At 41.2% G+C, this 5,866-nt stretch overlaps 1 pseudogene; it reads left to right on the top strand.

The window, feature by feature from the left end:
* Positions 1-2,830: 2,830 nt before the first annotated feature.
* Positions 2,831-5,866, top strand: part of LOC108971282 — a 5,959-nt pseudogene continuing 2,923 nt past the window's right edge.

Genomic DNA, 5,866 nt, shown 5'->3' with positions numbered 1-5,866 from the left:
GTCACTGTGGACAGTCATAACTTTGAAGTCATAGATAATTTCGTCTATCTTGGAACCAGCATAAACACCACCAACAATGTCAGCCTGGAAATCGAGCGCAGGATAACTCTTGCCAACAGGTGCTACTTCGGACTGAGTAGGCAATTGAGAAGCAAAGTCCTCTCTCGACGAACAAAAACCAAACTCTACAAGTCACTTATAATTCCCGTCCTGCTATATGGTGCAGAGGCTTGGACGATGACAACAACTGATGAGTCGACGTTGCGAGTTTTCGAGAGAAAGATTTATGGTCATTTGCGCGTTGGCCACCTCGAATATCGCGTTCGATGGAACGATGAGGTGTATCCGATATATGACGACATTGACATAGTTCAGCGAATTATCCACTCCGTTGTAAGGACCAGGTGAAGAAGGACCTAGCTACGCTTGGAATATCCATTTGGCGCCACGTAGCGAAAAGAAGAAACGACGAGCCGCTGTTGTTAACTCGGCTATAATCGCGTAAGCGGCCAATTAAGAAGAAAAAGTAGAATTAATCGTGACACCAGCAAAACTGTCTGCTCCATCGTCATCGGGTTCGTCTTCTCCTGGCGTTATGCTTTCACTTCCAGTAGGCTGAAGAAGTGTTCCCCCTAAATTGAATAGGCTCTGGGCATCAGTTACTAGATCACCTTTGGAGATTCTACAAGAGTATTTTCTGGTCTTGAAATCTTATGTTAGTCGCGGTTTTTTTGTGTAGAATTGTCGACCCCTTACCCCTTGTCAAGATCTTTATACTCACGCACTTCGGCCTCCCTTTCTTTCAGTCTGCAAATGCGTTTTTCATCCCGCACGTGTTGTGGTCGATCGTAACGTTGCGAGGTAGGCAGCCTATTTTCTCTAAGCTGCGATACGGCACTCCTCGTCGTACCAGCTGTTCTTTTGCATTTTCGGAAAACCAATGATTTCGGTTGCAGTTGTACGTAAGAAGCTTGAAATGCCGTCCCACAGTTCTCTTATACCGAGTTATTGACGAGTGCCCTCAGAGGGTAGCAAGTAGAGTAGAAAGTTGTTGGAATGTCTGTTGTGATTGCAGCTTCCCAATGTCGAACCTTCCTTGTGTTTGTTGACATTCGTATTTTGCTGCAAAGAGGTTGATGTTAAGACCTCGGAGCGCACGCACATCTGAAACACTGGAGACGTGTCTTCCGTCTATCACAACATGATCGATCTGCTTGGTGGCTTTTCGATCCGGATACAGCCAGGTAGCTTGGTGAATTTTTCTTATGCTGGAATCTAGTATTATAGATAATCATATTCCGGGCAGGCGAAGTCGATCAGCCTCAACAAATTTGGGTATGTTTCGTCGTGGAGACTAAAGTTTCTGACCGTAGTGCCAAAGATACTTTCGTTGCCCACCCTGGCTTATGCTTTAAAGCTTCTGACCGTAATGCCAAAGATACTTTCGTTGTCCACCCTGGCGTCGAAGACGCCAAGCAAGATTTTGATATCGTGGCCGGGGCAGTCCTCACAGGTGATCTCATATAATTAATTTTGGTCACATCATGCTTTGATGCGTATCACGGTTAGACGTTCATTCACCAGGGTGAATGACAGTACTGGGCGACGGAGTCTCTCTCCCACCACATGGCCACTGTAGTAAATGCCTATTCGCCTCTACTACCCTCAAGTGACGTTATATAGCATATATCAGTCAATATGTAATATATGTATCCTAATGAAACTCCGAAAAAATTACTAAAATGGATAAAATCCCGGTAATACTTCCCATAGCTCTCTTAAATGTAATACAGTGCACTCGGAAAAACGTCAACGCTCGTTTACGTCAATAACCCAAAACGTCAACCTTTTTTTTACATTGTTTACTCTAAAACATCAACTCTGGATAAAATAAAATTGTGAATTTAGTACCAGTTAAAAGATAAAAATTGGTACACACACACATTTATTTTTTGAAATTATTTCTGAAATTGGGGATTACCCTTATAAGTAGAGTAGGTAAGTAGTTGCAACTGCACGTATTTTTTTTATATATTTATGTTCATTTGGTTTTCTGTTCTCGTAAGTATTACATTACCAATATGAGCTCCAATTAACTGAAAGTGCTAAAATTACAAGAAAAGTCAAATATTTTGAACTTATTAGAAAATTGTACAAGTAATTTCTTTTACTCGCGACAAACAATAGTTTGTTACCTGGGGGCTCAACCGTTCTTTTCGTTTGAACTGATCTTGCCATATCCTGACATAAAGGGATAAAATTAAAATCCACGTTCCTGGAGAAGGAAAAAATAAGTTCCTGAAAAAGTGGAAGCAGCACTGGTAAACATCGAAATCATGCCGGAATCTCTTATAACGAGACAAAACCTGTTCAATTTGCGTTGTCCCTTATTGAACACCGACTTCGAGATTTCTGCACAGGAGATCGCAAATCGCAGGGCTCAAATTGCTGCTTTAACTACATCTCTAACTGAGAACCAACAAAGAGTGGCTACCCTGGAGAACAGCCTACCATCAAATGTGACAATTACGGATCAGCACGAGGACTGCAAACCAAATATAATCAACGAAATGCAGATTAACCTGGATATCTTTATAGCATTGTCAGACTTCACGAGCAATATAAATCAAAACAGATCCTGGAGAAAATGTGCGTGGACGCACATGGAAAACATAAAAGAATGTGCCACAACCCCGACTTATTATACCGCAGTTTCGATATTGCATTCGAAAATTCAAGGGGAAGCAGCCGATATTTTAATCAACCACAACACGAAGTTCAACTTCTACTCAATTATAAATCGCCTCGACTACACGTCTTACTAGACGAAATGAAAATTATTACGCAAAACAAACTTTCGCTGGCGRAATTTCATTGCGAAGTCAACACAACATTGAATCTTGCTCTAACAAAAATTGAAATGGGAAGCTCAGGTGACCCATCAGAAATGCAAATTATTCATGGCTTGAACATCAAGTATACAAGCGGCACTCTCTACAGCCACAATCCAAAGGACTTAGAAATCGCCTACGCCATCCCAATTACGATATACCACGACAACGAGAAATTGCAATTCGAGTACGATGACTACATGAAATACAATATGCAACATCAACCCTTTCTAAACAGAAAATATCGCGATGATCAGCGAAGATATAGACCAAACGTGCAAGTGCAATATACACAGAGTGTGCCCACCCCACAGTGCCAAACAATGGACGTAGATTCCTCTCGGCAATACAGAAGACCCACCAACTTCAACGCTGCACCTTTACAAAACAACTATAACCGTCATATGCAAGGATTACCTCCAAATAACCCAATTCGAGGAGATCCCCAGAAGAGGCACCAAAATCCATCCTGTAACTATAACAGACCAGAGAAGATACAACGAGTTCACCAAATACATGAAGAAGAACTAGGCTCTCTCACACAACAACATGGCGGCGATGAATTACGATCACCTGCTACAAAAAGACTCGCTTTCTCAAGCGAGTAAATCAATTGCCGTGTCTTCAACGGTACTGCAGGGATACAGGCAAAGCAGCTAATATCCTCATCGACACTGGAGCAACAAACAATTACATAAGTACCAAATGTAATATCGGTGAGTCTATTCCAATCAAACCCAGAAAAGTAAAAACTCTACATGGTTTCTCAATAACAAGATCAAAAAAAAAAAAATTATAATAATAATAATAATAATAATATCAGTGTTAGATAATTTCCTTAAATTCTTTGAAACTGATGCATTAGAAGAATTTGATATACTTCTGGGCGTACAAGGACTCAGAACAGTTAAAGCAGATATTAACCTTTTCGAGTATAAGCTCAGTTATAAATATAGGGCCAAGAAGGAAAGGGAAAATTTGCAAAAAATTAATTATACAATAAACAATGAAAAATATAGATCTGAAATTGAAAAAATGATGCAACAAAATGAAGGTACTAACTCAATATTACCATTTACTACCACTGTACAAGCCACAATTGGGACGAAATCCGAAGATCCTATCTGGGCAAAACAATATCCGTACCCTATATCTGATAATGATTTTATTAACAAAGAAATAATTAAACTTTTAGAAAGTGAAAGAATCCAATTGTAAAAGTCTGTACAATTCACCCCTTTGGACAGTTGCTAAAAAAGGTACCGACGAACGAGGGAAACCTAAACGCAGAATGGTTGTAGACTTTCAAAAGCTAAACGCTCAAACTATTACAGATAGATACCCCATACCTGATCTAGCTATGACTATACAAAATCTTGGTAACGCAAAATATTTACGACTTTAGATTTGGAATCTGGATTTCACCAGACTCTTATTAAAGAATCTGACAGAGAGAAAACAGCTTTTAGTGTAAATGGAGCCAAATATAAATTTCTTCGCATGCCTTTTGGACTGGAAAAGGCCGTCAATTTTTCAAAGGTGTATCAATGATATCCTAAGACCATATATTGGCAAATTTGCGTATGTTTATATAGACAATGCTCTTATTTAGTCTTCTTCTCCAGAAGAGCAAGTCGAGCACGTACGCATTATTGTAAATGCACTTCAAGCTAACATGAAGATTTCCAATGAAAAGTCACAATTCTTTAAAGCCTCAGTAGAATATTTGGGGCACATAAAATATTTAATTTAATATTTTAAATGATTTTCCCACTCCTACTGCTCAGATCTTTTCTTCGTCTTGACTGGCGTAGTCACCGCTTACACGATTACAGCCGAGTTAACAACCGAGCGCCAGTCGTTTCCTCTTTCCTAGCTACGTGGCGGGAATTAGATATTCCAGGTGACGCCAGGTCCTTCTCCAAATGGTCCTTCCAACGGGGTGGAGGTCTTCCTCTTCCTCTGCTTCACCCGGCGGGTACTACGTCGAATACTTTCAGAGCTGGAGTGTTTTCGTCCATCCGGCCAACATGACCTAGCCAGCGTAGCCGCTGTCTTTTAATTCGCTGAACTATGTCAATGTCGTCGTATATCTCGTGCAGCTCATCGTTCCATCGAATACGATATTCGCCGTGGCCAACGCGCAAAGGACCATAAATCTTTCGCAGAACTTTTCTCTCGAAAACTCGCAACGTCGACTCATCCGTTGTTGACATCGTCCAAGCCTCTGCACCATATAGCAGGACGGGAATTATGAGTGACTTATAGAGTTTTGTTTTTGTTTGTCGAGAGAGGACTTTGCTTCTCAATTGCCTACTCAGTCCGAAGTAGCACCTGTTGGCAAGAGTTATSCTGCGTTGGATTTCTAGGCTGACATTGTTGGTGGTGTTTACGCTTTTTCCAAGATAGACGAAATTATCTACAACTTCAAAGCTATGACTGTCAACAGTGACGTGAGTGCCAAGTCACGAGTGCAACGACTGTTTGYTTGATGACAGGAGATATTTCGTCTTTCCCTCGTTCACTGCCAGACCCATTTGTTTTGCTTCCTTGTCCAGTCTGGAGAGAGCAGAACTAACGGTGCGGGTGTTGAGGCCGATGCTCAACGTCTGCTTACACAGCCGTATAAGTTTTGCAGGAATACCAAATTCAGATATCGCGGTATAAAGGYAGCTCCTTTTCGTACTGTCGAAAGCAGCTTTGAAATCGACGAAGAGGTGGAGTGTGTCGATTCTCCTTTCAYGGGTCTTTTCCAAGATTTAGCGTGTGGTGAATACCTGGTCGGTTGTTGATTTGCCAGGTCTAAAGCCACACTGATAAGGTCGAATCAGTTTGTTGACGGTGGGCTTTAATCTTTCACACAATACGCTCGACAGGACCTTATATGCAATGTTGAGGAGGCTTATCCCACGGTAGTTGGCGCAGATTGTGGGGTCTCCTTTTTTGAGGATTGGGCATAGCACACTTAAATTCCA

This window comes from Bactrocera latifrons, unplaced genomic scaffold (assembly GCF_001853355.1).
Source record: "Bactrocera latifrons isolate USDA-ARS-PBARC rearing strain unplaced genomic scaffold, ASM185335v1 scaffold_336, whole genome shotgun sequence".
Lineage (NCBI taxonomy): Eukaryota > Metazoa > Arthropoda > Insecta > Diptera > Tephritidae > Bactrocera > Bactrocera latifrons.
This window is presented reverse-complemented; position numbering and strand designations above follow the sequence as displayed.